The following is an 18,378-nucleotide window of genomic DNA, read 5'->3' on the forward strand; positions in this document are numbered from 1 at the left end:
CAGATGTGAAAATTACCGAACTATCAGTTTAATAAGTCACAGCTGCAAAATACTAACTCGAATTCTTTACAGACGAATGGAAAAACTGGTAGAAGCGGACCTCGGGGAAGATCAGTTTGGATTCCGTAGAAATGTTGGAACACGTGAGGCAATACTAACCTTACGACTTATCTTAGAAGAAAGATTAAGAAAAGGCAAACCTACGTTTCTAGCATTTGTAGACTTAGAGAAAGCTTTTGACAATGTTAACTGGAATACTCTCTTTCAAATTCTGAAGGTGGCAGGGGTAAAATACAGGGAGCGAAAGGCTATTTACAATTTGTACAGAAACCAGATGGCAGTTATAAGAGTCGAGGGGCATGAAAGGGAAGCAGTGGTTGGGAAAGAAGTGAGACAGGGTTGTAGCCTCTCCCCGATGTTATTCAATCTGTATATTGAGCAAGCAGTAAAGGAAACAAAAGAAAAATTCGGAGTAGGTATTAAAATTCATGGAGAAGAAGTAAAAACTTTGAGGTTCGCCGATGACATTGTAATTCTGTCAGAGACAGCAAAGGACTTGGAAGAGCAGTTGAACGGAATGGACAGTGTCTTGAAAGGAGGATATAAGATGAACATCAAGAAAAGCAAAACGAGGATAATGGAATGTAGTCAAATTAAATCGGGTGATGCTGAGGGGATTAGATTAGGAAATGAGACACTCAAAGTAGTAAAGGAGTTTTGCTATTTAGGGAGCAAAATAACTGATGATGGTCGAAGTAGAGAGGATATAAAATGTAGACTGGCAATGGCAAGGAAATCGTTTCTGAAGAAGAGAAATTTGTTAACATCGAGTATAGATTTAAGTGTCAGGAAGTCGTTTCTGAAAGTATTTGTATGGAGTGTAGCCATGTATGGAAGTGAAACATGGACGATAACCAGTTTGGACAAGAAGAGAATAGAAGCTTTTGAAATGTGGTGCTACAGAAGAATGCTGAAGGTAAGGTGGGTAGATCACGTAACTAATGAGGAGGTATTGAGTAGGATTGGGGAGAAGAGAAGTTCGTGGCACAACTTGACTAGAAGAAGGGATCGGTTGGTAGGACATGTTTTAAGGCATCAAGGGATCACAAATTTAGCATTGGAGGGCAGCGTGGAGGGTAAAAATCGTAGAGGGAGACCAAGAGATGAATAAACTAAGCAGATTCAGAAGGATGTAGGTTGCAGTAGGTACTGGGAGATGAAGAAGCTTGCACAGGATAGAGTAGCATGGAGAGCTGCATCAAACCAGTCACAGGACTGAAGACCACAACAACAACAAGTTCTAGGGGACTGATGACCATAGATGTTAAGTCCCATAGTGCTCAGAGCCATTTTTTTTTTACCAAATATGAGCACAAATACACCCAATAGGCGACGAACACTCAGTGGCACCGAAGTTACTTCACGACTGACACACTGACACGACAAAGCTAACAATGAGGCGGCTGCGGGACAAGCCCGCCGCAGACAAACGAGCGGCCGTGGGCAGTGGGCACGCGGCGCGTTTGATGCTCGGCTCACATTGTTGGCTAGCAGCCCGCTAGCGCCTTTAGCGCTGCGGAACACCAGCAAGTGGCGCGTTAAATGAAAGTGGTGGGTTGTTTCCGGTTACCTAACAAGCGCTTTGGATCCTGCTAGCAGCAGAAATAAAAATTACAAATGTCAAAAAACATAAACAGCGGAAAATAGAATACGATCCCCTTAAGGATGAAGATATCAGAAACAGGGTAGCCACAAAAATCAGGGAAAGAATTACAGATACAGTCAAACCACAACTAGAAAAAGGAACAGATGTAAATAACGTACGGGAGGAATTGCAGAAAACTGTGACAGATGTTGCAGAAAATGAAACAGGTTACAAACAGAAAATACGAAAGAAAAACTGGATTGATAGACGAAATTTTGGCATTATTTGAATAAAGAAGAAAATATAAAAACGAAAGAAACCACGACAAATATAGGGACATGCAGAAAGTTATGAGAAAGGAGATAAGAGCAGCATAAAATAACTGGCTGAAACAACAATGCAAATAGTTGGAACGATTGCAACAAATAAATACGGGGTGACAAAAAAACGGGAACATTTCCACAATCCAATAAAACTAGAAGTGATGACGGAAAGAAATTGCATAGTAATTGAAACCTTAGAACTTTGCCATTTACGAAACATTGATGGCATTTATCATTTTTTTTTTTTTTTTAAACTACGTTCTTTAGATGGCGTCCTCCTGTACGAATACATTCGTGAAATCTGCTGATGAGATTCCTCATTGACCACTGCAACATCTCAGCTGGGATACTGTGAACTGCGTCCCGAATTCTCTGCTTTAACTCATGCAGTGTTCTTGGTCGATTCGTGTAGTCTTTGCTCTTGAGGTAGCCCCACAAGAAAAAATCACAAACGGATAAATCTGGCGATCTAGGTGGCCAGGGAATGTTACCGAAACGTGAGATCACACGGTTGCCAAACAATTCTCTCACATATGCCATTGCCGTGCAGTTGTGTGATGTCGCTCCGTCCAGTTGAAACCGGGCTTCTTGAACGTTTGGAAAGTTGTTCAATTCAGGTGTAAAGAAAGTTCATAACATCTGCACGAAACAATCGGCACTGACCGTTATTGTGTTTCCCTGTTAATTTGCGAAAAAATACGGTCCGATGATCCCATGTGATGAAACACCAGACCATACTGCACTTTACTAGAGTCTCATGAACGTAATTAGGATCTGTATTTGCTCAGTAACGGTAGTTCTTTGTTCTGTTTATTCACATAACCTGTGAGATGAAAATGTGCCTCATCTGACATCCACAGCTTCTTCAGAAATTCGTCGTCATTGTTTATTTTTGTTATCATTTGTTGACAAAATACTAATCGAAACCGGTAATCGTTATCCTTCAATTGTTGCACCATCTGTAGTTTGTACGGATGCAATTTTAAACCAAGATGAAGAATTATGCGAACATCCTCCTGGGACATTCCAACCACTGCTGCTTGCTTACGAATTGCACGCCGTGGGCTTCGTAAGACAGACTCGCCTACATCAACGTTCGCCAGAGACCGCACACTTCTTGGTCGTCCTGTTGGTTTCTTCTTGAGGGCAGATCAAATCTCCTCAATGTTATTAATCCAAAATTTTATCACGTGTTTCGACGAAACGGCATCATGACGTCCTAAATCATAAAAATATGGAAACTCCCTCTGCGCCTCTACCAAACTATCATTGTTTTTATAAAACATTTTCGTGGCTAACGCACGCTGTTGTCTGTTCCACTGATCGATGACTATTGAAATGGCGGACTGTTTACTCGCTAACTGTCACGAACCCACAGTGCCGCCACCTGCCCATGCTGCCACTACTAATTTCAAAAATTTCCGTTATTCTATGTCACCCAGTACATGACGACTTTAGCTTACACAAGAAGATAAGGGAAACGGCCGGTATATATCGTAAGAAAACCCTGTCAAATATAGAAAATGACCGAGGGGAAATAGCACAGGACGATCAGCAAAAGAAAATTATCTAGGAGGACAATATAAACAATCTTCTTGCATATGAAAGACCTGAAATAGAAAATAAAGATGACGAAGGTCTATCGGGTCCTGCCATCACAAAACATGAAATCAGAAGAGCAATGGGAACGGCAAAAGATAGGAAAGCAGTAGGTGCAGATCAAATACTAGTTGAATTTCTGAAATTATTAGGTGATAACGGCATCTCAGTTCTCCAAAAAATATTTAATCAAATTTATAATATGGGTAAATTTCCAGACAAATGGCTGAAGTCACACCTCATCCCTTTGCCCAAGAAGAGCAATGCTAGAAAATGCGAAGACTACAGACTAATTAGCCTGATAAGGCATAAACCCTAAAGATATTTCTTAACGTCACTCAATATAGAATCACAGCTAAGGGTGAAAGGGATATAGGATATTCACGGTTTGGATTTAGACTGGGTCTAGATACGAGGGAAGCATTTCAGGGATTTGTTCAAAACTGCTACGATCAGAGGAAGGCTGTAATGCTGTGCTCATAGACTATGAAAAAGTGTTTGGCAGAGTGCAACACCATAACCTTGTACAAATTTTGAGAAGATTGGACTTAGACGGAAATATTGTATATAAAATCTGTATTGGAATCAAACTGCTAAGGTTAGAACTGGCGGTCAATTGACAGAAGCGCAAAAGATCTGTAGAGGAGTTACACAATGCCGTGTACTATCACCTCTCCTCTTTAACCTGTACTGAGAACATAATTTATATTCCAGGAGGCGCTTGAAGCTTGTGAGATAGGTACAAAAGTAAATGGGGTATGGATTAACAATGTCAGATACGCAGATGACACAGTGTTAATCGCAGATAACATGAACAATCTGAAAGATCGGACTACAGTGGGAGAACGCAGCAGGAATATGGGTCTCAATATCAACACCAAAAAGACCAAATTTATGATAGCCACTCGCATTTCACATGAGCTTCAAAATGCAGAATTAATTCATGATAATCCATAGATAGGGTGAATAGATTTAACTATTTGGGGACGTGGTTGTGTGAAAACTGGTCATCGGACATGGAAATCAGATGCAGAATAGAGAACGCCAGCAGTGCATTCATGAAATTTTTACAAAATGTTCACTAGCATCTTAATCTCGGAGTTAGATTTATGAACAGCTACGTGTGGTCAGTGCTTTTGTATGGCGTGGAAAGTTGGACGTTGAAAGTGAACACCGTGAATAAGTTGGAAATATTCGATGTGTGGTTATATCGAAGAATACTTTTTTCCATGGACAGCAAGGAAAACAAATGAAGAGATCTTGAGAATTGTAAAAAAGAGACCACAAACTGCTAACCACAATCAAGCGTAAGGAAACAGCTTACTTAGGCCATGTGATACTGATAATCGAGGTGAAGATTGAGGGCAAAAGAGGAAATGGCAGGAGAAAATTGTCATGTCTCCATAACATCAGTCAGTAGACAGGAATAAGAAACGTCGACGACTTGTTCCATGCTGGAAGAGACAGAAAAGACTGAGAATATGTGATCGCAAACATCCATTAGTGGATATGTAGTTCAAGAAGAAGTGGTGTTTTCGAGTTCCTATTCGGTTTCCTCATTTTACTGTTGGATGTCATTTTCTTTTGCAAGGTGTTATTGTCAGCAACTAAGTATCCAATGAGTAAATAGTTCAAATGGCTCTGAGCACTATGGGACTTAACATCTATGGTCATCAGCCCCTAGAACGTAGAACTACTTAAACCTAACTAACCTAAGGACAGAACACAACACCCAGCCATCACGAGGCAGAGAAAATCCCTGACCCCGCCGGGAATCGAACCCGGGAACCCGGGCGTGGGAAGCGAGAATGCTAACGCACGACCACGAGATGCGGGCCAATGAGTAACAACATGATTTTAAAAACCAGAAATGTTGCCCGTCAGATACACATTTTCAAAATGCTGCTAATCGTAAAATAAAGCTCAAAATACACATCATGATGTAGTGCGATACATATTCCTTTTGCAACTACATTTGGACATACTAGTTCCTGTGAAAGTGACGACACACGGAAGTTTGACAAGTATGCCTGATGAAGGGCTTTGTACAAGCGTACTTGACCCTCTATGGCGTAGTTTTGGACAAGCATTAGGACCGTTCGAACTACTTGATGGTTGATCGATTTTCAGTCATGCAATGCAGAAGGAAACATCAGCGAGGCAGTCTTCGTAGCGATCTTACGTCGAACCATATAAATCAAATCAACAGCAAATAGCTGGACAGGCTTATTCGAATACACTAAGGCTAGCTTTTTTTCAACAGCATTAAATCAAAAGCCTATCACGCTAAGAAAGGGTTGTTGTGGACGTCACATTCTTAACAAAATACAAGAAAATGACTCTATGACCAACAAACACGTCATTTTTAAACGGTAAATTCTTACAGACTCATTTACAGGGCGCAAAAACTAAAGGAAGATATAAAGTACGCAAGTCCACACTCGTGTGTCGCAGATGCATATTTCAAGTCTTGGTAGTCCCTTCAGAGCACGTGAAATCGCAGTCTGCTGTCAGTCTTTCGTGTGGTATTACAGGTTCTCTCATGACTGACCGAAGGTGTTGCGATTATTAGGAGGTTCAAATTGCTTTCCTATTTATCCTGAAATATAAATAGCAATCGTGTAGATATATTTTAATCTCAGAATAACTTAAAGTTAGAATACGGTTGTCGTTTCATTAACTAGTCTTTATCCAGTAAATCGAATTACATTTTTGTCTTTTTCCCTCGCATCACAAAGGCAAAGCTAGCTGAATCCGCAAATCGCCTTCGCTCAAGTTGCAAGATCCCCTCGCTTCTAAACTGATACTGTTATTACTCAGCTTAGCCGCGAGTCCGTAGCGGGTGGTTATGTGACGTACAGTATAACACTATAACTGGTCAGCATTTCCACCCGGAATTTGCGAGTGTAAGTCGGACCTTTCTTGATCCAAAAAATGGTTCAAATGGCTCTGAGCGCTATGGGACTTAACTTCTGAGGTCATCAGTCCCCTAGAACTTAGAACTAATTACACCTAACTAACCTAAGGACATCACACACATCCATGCCCGAGGCAGGATTCGAACCTGCGATCGTAGCGGTCGCGCGGTTCCAGACTGTAGCGCCTAGAACCACTCGGCCACCCCGGCCGGCTTTCTTGATCAGCCTTGGTGGGTCGTGTCGTCGGATTTCCTCCTACCTGTGCGTGGTGCAGCTCTCGTAAATGTCCGGTGCAGATTCTTCATTGGCGCATTGGATGTCTCTGTCGGTGGAAGCTAATTATCTGAAATTGCTGTCGATTAACTTTGGGGTATCTATTTACTCGAAATTAACATTCAGAATGCCGTAATATCACTTTTAGTCTTATTAGATCAATAATGAAACACTCATGTCACGAGCTACTCGTAACCGAGAGCATGGCTACCATCGAACAAGACAGGAAGAGCTCTTAACGCCGACTGCCGACTTTGGCGCGCAGTCCGTAGATCTCACTAGTTCCGTCACAGTTCGTGGATTTCTGATCAAGTTCGCACTTACTAAGATATGCATTTGTTAATGAACGGGTATGAATTTTTACGAGGCGAAATTATGATAAATAGTTTTAAACATCCAGAGGCTTCTCCTAGTATTCATGTTGTCATACATGACTTTAATTATTAAATATAAATAAACAAAATCGGTGACTTTGGCGCCAAGATGGCGATACGTCCCGTCATGTACATTTCCCAGGCTTGTTGCTACGGTCCAGCGCCGAGCCCCACCCCACTACGCGCGACATATGGTCGCTTCGACACCTAGCCAGCCAGCGTGGGAAATGCTTTCCGACTCATGGCCGGCTACGGACTACAGCACTTCCTAACTATCGTGATAACATCACTAAGAGACAATAATTATTAAAACTGGTAAAAATGTCTTCCTCACGTAAGAGGCACCTTACAAGCTGTACGTGGTCGAAGCACAAACTATTGTTTGTCCAAGCATGCTTGGACTGAAATGTTTTTGTTTTGGTTCCCATTTCGTCTCCAGGCGAATGCGGCGACTCTATTCACGGGGTATGTCCGCGGCCGGTTTCCTGTATGTATGTTTACGCCTTTCTAGTAGATAAAAGGGTGATATTTTCCGACCACTTGCTTCAGGCGAGTAAGGCGTAAGTAATGCAGTGGGCTCTCAAGTGCGACATACAGCAACAAATGCAACCAATAGTAAGCAAAAGAATGATAAAATTTTACATGTGAAAAAAAATTATTTTGTTATGTTTTTGAACTTCCACTACTATAAGTGTGAATCCTGATTCCTTCCTGGTCATGCTAACAAACTTTTACGAATTTCAAAATATCCACGGGTGTGCTGCCGGTCTATAGTGTCCAACGGGCACAATATTTCGGCGATCATACATGTCGCCATCATCAGGTGAACTGACGGACTGAGCTCCTGTGAACGTGCCGGCACGGCTGCTCAGAGGGAACTGGGTTCGGTCGCGGCGGCGGCCGATTTAAATACCCTCCGCCCGCGGCGCGCTCCCTCCGCCGTCCGCGCCCCGCGCCACGGTCGCGCGGTGGAACAAGTTGCGACAGCGTCTGAGATGACGTCGGTGTGATGGCTCTGTCCGCCGTGGTCGTCACAACTATACGTTTGCTCGATTTACTCTTGATTAACCCGATCGCTGGTTCCCAAGCCTTGCTAAGATTATAGCCACAGTCACGGTTTATGAGGTCGTCATTGGTGCGAATTTCGATGGCCTCTCTAACAACGCTGTCCCAGTATCTCGACGTCTGTACCAGAATCCTCGTGCGGTCATACTCCATGGCGTGATTTTCCGACAAACAATGTTCAGCGACCGCCGACTTGCTCGGATACATCAGTCGAGTGTGCCTCTGGTGTTCACGGCATCGATCCTCGACGGTACGCATCGTCTGACCAATATACGACTTGCCACATTGACACGGAACCTGGTACACGCCGGCCTTCCTCAAACCGAGGTCATCTTTGGCGCTCCCCACCAGTGCACGAGTTTTATTCGGAGGACAAAACACAGTTCCGACCCGGTGTTTCTTCAGAATGCGGGCGATTTTCCCCGAGAGTGCGCCTGTGTATGGAATAAATGCAGTGCCTACCTCCTCCCTCGTGACTTCATCCATCTCAACAGGCTGTGCTGCAGTGGTTGGGCGGAGAGCACGTTGAATCTGCCACTCTGAGTACCCATTTTTTCGAAATACAGTTCTCAGATGTTCCAATTCCTGGGGTACACTCTCTGCGTCGGAGGTAGTGCGCGTCCTATGTACTAGAGTTTTAAGTACCCCATTCCTCTGTGAAGGGTGGTGGCAGCTGTCCGCGTGCAAATACAGATCAGTGTGCGTTGTCTTCCGATACACCCCATGACCTAGGGTGCCGTCAGCCCTTCTCTTGACCAAGACGTCAAGGAAAGGTAATTTACCCTCCGTTTCAGTCTCCATAGTGAATTTGATGTTGGGGTGTATGGAGTTTAGATGTGTAAGGAAGTCAAGGAGTTTATCCATACCATGTGGCCAGATGACGAACGTGTCGTCCACGTAACGGAAAAAGCAAGTAGGTTTCCATACGGATGACGACAGGGCTTCCTCCTCGAAGTTCTCCATGTACAAATTCGCTACCACCGGTGAGAGTGGGCTACCCATGGCGACTCCCTCCGTTTGTTCGTAGTATTCTCCATTGAAAAGAAAATACGTGGAAGTCAAGACATGCCTAAAAAGTTCAGTGGTCTTCTCGTCAAACTTCTGACTAATCAGGTCTAGTGACTCTCGCAGGGGCACCCTCATAAACAAGGAAACGACGTCAAAACTCACCATGATATCTGACTCATCCAACCTGAAGCTATCAAGGCGTTTAACAAAATCCACGGAATTACGGATGTGATGAGGGCATTTACCCACATAAGGACTTAATATTCCCGTCAGGTATTTGGCCAACAAATATGTAGGTGCCCTGATGTTGCTGACAATGGGGCGTAATGGTACCCCCTCTTTGTGAACCTTCGGGAGTCCATATAGTCTAGGCGGTACCGGACCTTGGGGTAACAATTTCTTAGCGTCACCCTCCGGTAAATCTGCGTCCTTGAGAAGCGCCCTCGTCTTGTTCTCCACCTGATGATGGCGACATGTATGATCGCCGAAATATTGTGCCCGTTGGACACTACAGACCGGCAGCACACCCGTGGATATTTTGATTATCAAATACGCCGGGAGAAACTCAAGAATCACTTTTACGAATTTATTTGCAAAAGTATAGATAGTGGAAATTAAAATGTCCTGTGGTGTCTCTGCTGCTCCAAGTCGGCTCATTTGACGTCCCTCCACCCTTAAGTGATGTCCACGAAGCGGTTCTCTGTTTGGTCCCCTCCCCCAAAGCAACCAACCAAACAACACTGAAGACAACGGAACCACTCTTTGGGCACGCTGTGTGCGCGCTCTTTCGTACGGAAACAATGATTCCAAGTGAAGTAAATGCAATAAATAGCAACTTACCGTAAAAAAGAAAGAAAAGGTGTGTGTTTGGATTATCTGTGTTCTCGAGTTATCAGTACCGTCTGGAGTACCTGCATAAAATGGATCTCGCTCTACACTGCTAGAGCCGGCCTTCTGAGAGAGTACGGTTTCTTTTTCCATTACGAGCTGAGTGTTTGCGATTACTGCTGTCTTTATATATATTTATTGGTAATTCGTTGACAGTATTTCTGTATTGCGCATCAGTTAGGGTTCGACTGCAAGAAATGATGTCAAATTTGTACATTACACATTTCTCATAAATACTATCACAATAGCTGCCAAGATGGCTGCAATTCATAGCTTCCTCGTTATGAATATTATCGTGGACTTTGTGAATTTCTGACGAAGACGCGTAAACTGGAAAATTTTTCTGTGCGAGAGCGACAGAAAATGCGCACGACAACAGAGATCGATGGAAACGTTTGTCATCTGTCAGCAAAAGTTCGTATGTGTTGTTAACGACACGATGTGGTGGTGTTGGACTAACCTTGTACGTCCGCACAATCGATAAAACGTGGAACGTCCCCCAAAGTTTGCTGCTACATGCGGTGGGAGTTGTAGCAAGGAGCGGAGGGTCAGAGCGCGGGAGATGAGCCTTCGAGACAGGACCCTGCAGTCCCTGTGGAGGGCCTTCGGCCTCATCCCTCTGCGGAACAGCCGCCGCTCCCCCGGATTTAATGCCACCCTAGTTCCTTCACTGTGGGTAGCAGTTTTTCTGATCGCAGATACCTCATTTTCCTACAGAGTATTCACTTGCTCGACGGAAACAAATGGTTCAAATGGCTCTGAGCACTATGGGACTCAACTGCTGAGGTCATTAGTCCCCTAGAACTTAGAACTAGTTAAACCTAACTAACCTAAGGACATCACAAACATCCATGCCCGAGGCAGGATTCGAACCTGCGACCGTAGCGGTCTTGCGGTTCCAGACTGCAGCGCCTTTAACCGCACGGCCACTTCGGCCGGCTCGACGGAAACCTCTCCTGCACTAAAATGCTTATACGAACTCCACAATTTCTTGTCTCACTTTTCGTCTGTAATAGTTTTCTGCAGATGCATCTGCACCCAGTTCCGGAAGATAGAAGGCGTCTATAAGTGTGTGATGCGAATCAAGAAGAATCGCAGTGCGCCCGAGAAACACACCGGAATGTGGCATCTCGCTCTCGATGTGTTGTTTATTTTGCAACTAATGGTAACAATTTCGAATTTTTACGGGGATTGGAAAGTGAAAAAGCTGACTTGTAGAGGGGCAGCGAATGCCGTGAGACTGCTGATGAACTTGTCCACCATAGTGATGTTATCCCAGTTCGTGTACATGATGGAGGGCATCGGCCAGGCTTTCCGAGAGATGTCGAAGCATCCGGCAGAACGCGGTCCTCTGATGGTCCATCCCGCAAGAGGTATGACACCTACAGCAGGAGTAATAATACGTGTTCTTACGTTTTTATTACATCCAAACTCGATGTAGCGCCTGTAGGCGTACTAGGTGCAGAAGCATATCGAGAAACAGTATCGACAGAAATAGTAAAACACAAGTAGATACGGAAAATCTGTAGTTCATAATTTTTTGTGAAGTGTAGAATAATTTTCAGGCAGCCAAATGTAGTCAGTGGACAGTAGCAGATGTGGGCATGACGAAAGTAGTGAAATGCAACTAACGGAAAAAAGGAGAAATTGTACTAGCAGTAACAGATTTCGGAATTTCTTTTGCGCTGTTGTGCCCTCACGACTTCTGTTAGATTGGTGTCTACGTAAGACACAGCAAGGGGATTTGCAATGAGACTGATTTACTCCAGTACTAGCTATATTCGGGGGATTCGCGTTGTTATAGAAGGGACCAGGGACAATGATTGCTGTAAGTTTCCTCAGTCCGTGTAGCTACTTAGAGAACCGCTTCGTGGACATCACATAAGGAGGTGGGACGTCAAATGAGACGACTTGGAGCAGGAGAGGCAACACAGGACATTTTAATTTCCACTGTCTATACTTTTACAAATAAATTCGTAAAAGTTTCTCAACATGACGAGGAAGGAATCAGGATTCACACTTATATCAGTGGAAGTTCAAAAAAATAACAAAATAATTTTTTTTCTTTTACATGTGAAATTTTATCGTTCTTTTGTGTGCGTGTGGGTGCTATTCTGTCATTCTGCGCAATGGATTAATCTGAGATGTACCCTTTACCCAGTGGCTCCTGCAAGATGCAATTTCCACCCCCACACTACTACAGAAGTCAGACAGACGCTCCTAACGTTCTAAAGAGAAATGCCTGAAAAACTTTCAGCAATAAATATCTTCTGGAGTCGTCTGCTGTAAGAAAATGACACAAAAATTCACAAAATTTCCTACGTAACAAATGGGATACTTGGGTACTGGAGTAGGGCTAGTTAGTGTAAGAAAAACATGAAACTAACGAAAATTATTATTATTTTTTTTTACAAAAATTCTGAGAAATCACAGTGGAACTTTTAGTTATGAACTGAACAAATTATTTCCGGGTTCTTTTCGGAATGTGAAGTTACCTCTTCAGGATAGGATTCGCTAATGAAATTTCTATACAAAGTTTAAGATTGTTATTGACTTGGCAGAATGGCTGAGAGCCGCGCCTACTCAACTTGAATAATTATCTAATTATCCGTTAGAATGATGCTAGGTACGGTCGAGGCTGTTGCGTGTGAAATGCAGTGAAGTGTACTGTTGTGGAGGAAATATGGGGCTCGCAAGAGCAGTACTGCACAATACCGTAAGCTGCGATGACTGCTGTCTGTGCCGCTCGCTGCTGACAAATAAGATAACTCTCATTCTATCTGGATTAACCTTCGCCAATCGAATTCTCCCTACGCCTTGATGAAGGACACCTATTCGCCCCTAGTCTAACTATTGGCGCGGTACACCGGTTATACAACCAGTCCACCGCGATGCCACTCAAAAATTCGCTATCAGGCGTTTAACTATAACTCTATCCGTTCACACCACACAATAAGTGTGGCGGCCAACACAGTGAACAACGCTTAATCACAAGGACTCAGTATAGTGTCGCACTCCGATTCGCTCTCGACAGAGGTGCCTTCCCAGTGAAGTACTGAGGAGAGACTTGTTCCTCGCTCTTGAATACACGTACGAGCACACACGCTCTCGTTACGTGTTCTCGCTCCAAGAGCGACAACGGAACGGCACTCTCCACGCCAGACGTGAAGCGGTATATCTTTCAGTCTCTTCCATTACTCCATCAGCTCAAGGCGTCAGGAATATCGTCTGCCAATGAGTATTGCTCTTCTAAAACAGGAGAATGACGTTTCGTTTAAGGCGACCAGTCCGGATATCTCTAGTATCGGCGTTTGGCGTTTGCTGTCTCCCTGTGAAAACCTCTGAAACTGTGTGCTATGTTTGTAAAGAATGCTTAGGCTGGGTGCTCCCACACAATGTAGCGGGGTCATTCTCCCTTTCACTCGGGCAAACGCTGTCTGCTCTACGGGTGGTCGCCGGATGACGTAGATAGGTTGACTCGTCCTCTGAAGGGACCGGCCCCCCGGCGTGCGGTTTGCCTCTCCCGAACTAAAAGCCCCTGCGACTGTCGTGTCTTGAATGTGTGTGTGTATGCCAGCCTCGAGTATTTCGATCTCGGTGCGCACTTGCGATTTACTAGTTATTTGCATATCGTTCACATGAATTCATACAACATTATCTTATCGAGTTTGGGTTCGAATGAAGCGTCTTTAAGTGTGGAATATGATTGTGAGGGCGGAATATGTAAGCAATGAAGGTCAGGAGACCACAATGTCTTATAGCATTTGTTGCTATAGGTACACTTTCCTTCATAAGTAAGAGAGATTTTCCGATGAATTTTGCACAGCATACAAACCATAGTTATAGGTGTATGAAATTCTAAAATTTTCCAAATCTAACAGCTCATTCATTTTTTCATAAATTAAATAAATTTTACAATTTCATACACCTATAAGTATGGTTTGTATGCTGTGCAAAATTCATCGAAGAATCTCTCTTACTTATGAAGAACAGCGTACCTATAGCAACACATGCAGCCAATTGTAAGTGAAAAATGATGAAATTTCACATGTAAAAAAAATTTATTTTGTTATGTTTTTGAACTTCCACTGCTATGAATGTGAATCCTTAATCCTTCATGGCCATGCTGACAAGGTTTTATGAATTTATTTGTAGAAGTATAGACGACGGAAATTAAAATGTCCTGTTGTGCCTCTCCAAGTCGGCCCGTTTGACGTCCTACCCGTTCTTAAGGCCCACACTCGGGAGCGACGGATCGCTGGCGATGTAGCGTGCAGGCGGTCGCTCGCTTTGACCCCGCCACACTAGAACGTTCCACCGAGCCACTTCAACCAGTATTTCATTTGTGTCGTGAAGTTCTGCTACGGAAAATGAACTACCATGTTTGGCAGTAGTTTCATTTTGTCTCCGTATGTCAATCGGTACTCGAAAAATGAAACAAAATACATTTTTCATGGCGCTAAGACATCTTTCCAGACTGCGTTTCTGAGATAGAATGCCTGACAAAAGAAGTTAAGAGTGCACAAGAGGAGACGGAAACGTGACGGGTTGAGAGAGCGTCTGATGTCATTTCAGTGGATACAATATCAAGTCAAATTTACGACGAACTCGGCGGTACGAGTCCACCTCCGCCGACTGGATGCGTGGACTGACTCGGTTGGGAAGGGTGCCAAAAAGCCGTAAGCCGTTGTATCCTCTTCTGAGACGAGCGGGCCCGCAACTGTTGTAACACTTCCTTGAGATTCTGGAGGCTGGCACTGAGGCCGTGCCGAAGTCCGTGCTGGCTCCAGACACGTTGTATCGGTGACCGACCTGAGGATCTTGCTGGACACGTAAGTACCTTAACATCACACAGACAGTTCACAGAGATACGTGCCACTTATGGATGACCATCTGCTCGTTGAAAAACTTTACCAGTAAAGTCTTGCAACACGCGAGGAAGCAGGATGTCTGCGGCGTACCGCTGTGCCGTCGCAGTTCCCACCGCAGTTACTACCAATCGTGACCTGGAGTCACACCCGACGGCTCCCCACAGCGTGAAGCCAGCAGAGACAACGCCGTGCCGCCCCTCCAAAACAATGGAAGAATGTAACCTCTTCCAGGTCGCCGCCGTATTCTCCGATGGCGGCATTCGTAGTGGGGTGGTTCAGAACGGCGATGCAACGACATTCATCAACAATCCACGGTAGGGCACCACCCCATACACAGCTTTTTGTGTTGTGGTGTTTACGGGAGCGCGCGCATGGGCGGTAATCCTCTAGAGGGGCTCTGCAAATCTCCGACCTGTGATACGGAATGACAGAGAATGTCGCAGGTAGCTAGTCCGTTGCTACTTTTTGGGTGGCACGTGCAAGATGTGAAGGGGTTACGGTGTGATCTGTGCACAGCTACTGCAGTCATCCATTGTGGTGGTCAGCTGTGCCCGATCGGAATCTTGACAGCGGGTAGGAGAACCACATCTAAGAGGGCGCAGTCAAGGAATAAGCGTAAGTATCGGGGTTACTACCAACAGAAAAACGAAATCACTTTAGGTTTATATTTATTAACACAAAAGTTACATGTCCAGAAAACTACAGCAGCAGACAGGTAATTCTTTTATCGAAATTTTAAAAAATACACAAGAAAAGGTAATGCGTTTTCTTTCGTTTACCTGCTCTTAAGAGTACGCAAAACTTGCTCAAAGAGTACGCACTTAGCAAATATCACAAATGAACGCAATGTCAGCCTCAAATGAAGAGCACTGTTCGTACCACCATTCTCCACACTTAACGCACTGTGTATACTCCTCTGAAACCGCCAAAATCTATCTTCTCTACTCACAGCTTTCAGTCGTTTCCTTAAAGAAGACTCCTTCGTACCAAGAACAGCGGTAACCTTTGTTTGCTTTCTTTATTTTCAATTCGGTTGTCTGGCCTCGCTGAGCAGCTCTTGGTTTGGACGAACTTCCTGTCCCATTTTTCTACTTAATTTGAAGTAACTCAGAAACGTAATCTATTCTTTGGACTCCACAACGCACTCAACAGCTACAAATCTGCACTTCTGCCCTAAAGACAGACAGATGGAGGTGGCGCAGTGGTTAGCACACTGCACTCGCATTCGGGAGGACGGATTTATGTTTTCCGTGAATTCCCCAAATCGCTTCAAGCAAATGCCGAGATGGTTCTTTGTGAGGGCACGGCCAACTTCCTCCCCTTCCTTCCCTAATGCAATCGGACCGATGGCCTTGCTGTTTGGTCCCCTCCCCCAAATCAACCAACCAATCAACACTGAAGACAACGCACCCACTCTTTGGAGACGTTGTATGCGCCCTCTTTCGTACAGAAACAATGATTCCAAGCGAAGTCAACAGATGGCAGCACATGTCACATTTGCAAACCATGTGGGTGCTGTATGGTAGATTGCAAGTCACCCTTTCAAAATGCAATAAGGAATTAAAGGCTACTGCTCGCGTATTCTGTGTACAACTTATGCAGCTACATCGAGAAAGATGAAAAGTGATTCTTTCCTGTTTCATCTACAGAACACAAGATTTCTTGACACAATTTCTGCAAGACGTTTCTGATACCTCTGAATGCAACTACTTCAGTGGCGAGCTGATCAGTTTAGTTAACTGCACTGTAGTTCCTTCTCTAGATTGTCGCACAGATGACAAAGTGCTAGATATCGAAATAGACGACAGAGGGATGGAGAAACAATTAAAATCGCTCAAAAGAGGAAAGGCCGCTGGACCTGATGGAAAACCAGTTTGATTTTACACAGAGTACGCGAAGGAACTTGCCCCCCTTCTTGCAGCGGTGTACCGTAGGTCTCTAGAAGAGGGTAGCGTTCCAAAGGATTCGAAAGGGCACAGGTCATCCCCGTTTTCAAGAAGGGACGTCGAACAGATGTGCAGAACTATAGACCTATATCTCTAACGTCGATCAGTTGTAGAATTTTGGAACAAGTATTATGTTCGAGTATAATGACTTTTCTGGAGACTAGAAATCTACTCTGTAGGAATCAGCATGGGTTTCGAAAAAGACGGTCGTGTGAAACCCAGCTCGCGCTATTCGTCCACGAGACTGAGAGGGCCATAGACATGGGTTCACAGGTAGATGCCGTGTTTCTCGACTTCCGCAAGGCGTTTGATACAGTTCCCCACAGTCGTTTAATGAACAAAGTAAGAGCATATGGACTATCAGACCAATTGTGTGATTGGATTGAAGAGTTCCTAGATAACAGAACGCAGCATGTCATTCTCAATGGAGAGAAGTCTTCCGAAGTAAGAGTGATTTCAGGTGTGCCGCAGGGGAGTGTCATAGGACCGTTGCTATTCACAATATACATAAATGACCTTGTGGATGACATCGGAATTTCACCGAGGCTTTTTGCAGATGATGCTGTGGTGTATCGAGAGGTTGTAACAATGGAAAATTGTACTGAAATGCAGGAAGCTCTGCAGCGAATTGACGCATGATGCAGGGAATGGCAATTGAATCTTAATATAGACAAGTGTAATGTGCTGCGAATACATAGAAAGATAGATCCCTTATCATTTAGCTACAAAATAGCAGGTCAGCAACTGGAAGCAGTTAATTCCATAAATTATCTGGGAGTACGCATTAGGAGTGATTTAAAATGGAATGATCAAATAAAGCGATCGTCGGTAAAGCAGATGCCAGACTGAGATTCATTGGAATAATCCTAAGGAAATGCGATCCGAAAACAAAGGAAGTAGGTTACAGTACAGTTGTTCGCCCACTGCTTGAATACTGCTCAGCAGTGTGGGATCCGTACCAGATAGGGTTGATAGAAGAGATAGACAAGATCCAACGGAGAGCAGCGCGCTTCGTTACAGGATCATTTAGTAATCGCGAAAGCGTTACGGAGATGATAAACTCCAGTTGAAGACTCTGCAGGAGAGACGCTCAGTAGCTCGGTACGGGCTTTTGTTAAAGTTTCGAGAACATACCTTCACCGAGGAGACAAGCAGTATATTGCTCCCTCCTACGTATATCTCGCGAAGAGACCATGAGGATAAAATCAGAGAGATTAGAGCCTACACAGAAGCATACCGACAATCCTTCTTTCCACGAACAATACGAGACTGGAATAGAACCGATAGAGGTACTCAGGGTACCCTCCGCCACACACCGTCAGGTGGCTTGCGGAGTATGGATGTAGATGTAGATGTAGTCAGTTAGCAGCAACACATGCTGCGTTCTGTTTGGGACTGCGCACTCTTTGGTATATTTATCGTATGCCTTCCCTCACGTTCCTCTGCAGTCCAACATCGGGCTACTCTC

The sequence above is a fragment of the Schistocerca nitens genome, chromosome 8 (genome assembly GCF_023898315.1).
Source record: "Schistocerca nitens isolate TAMUIC-IGC-003100 chromosome 8, iqSchNite1.1, whole genome shotgun sequence".
Lineage (NCBI taxonomy): Eukaryota > Metazoa > Arthropoda > Insecta > Orthoptera > Acrididae > Schistocerca > Schistocerca nitens.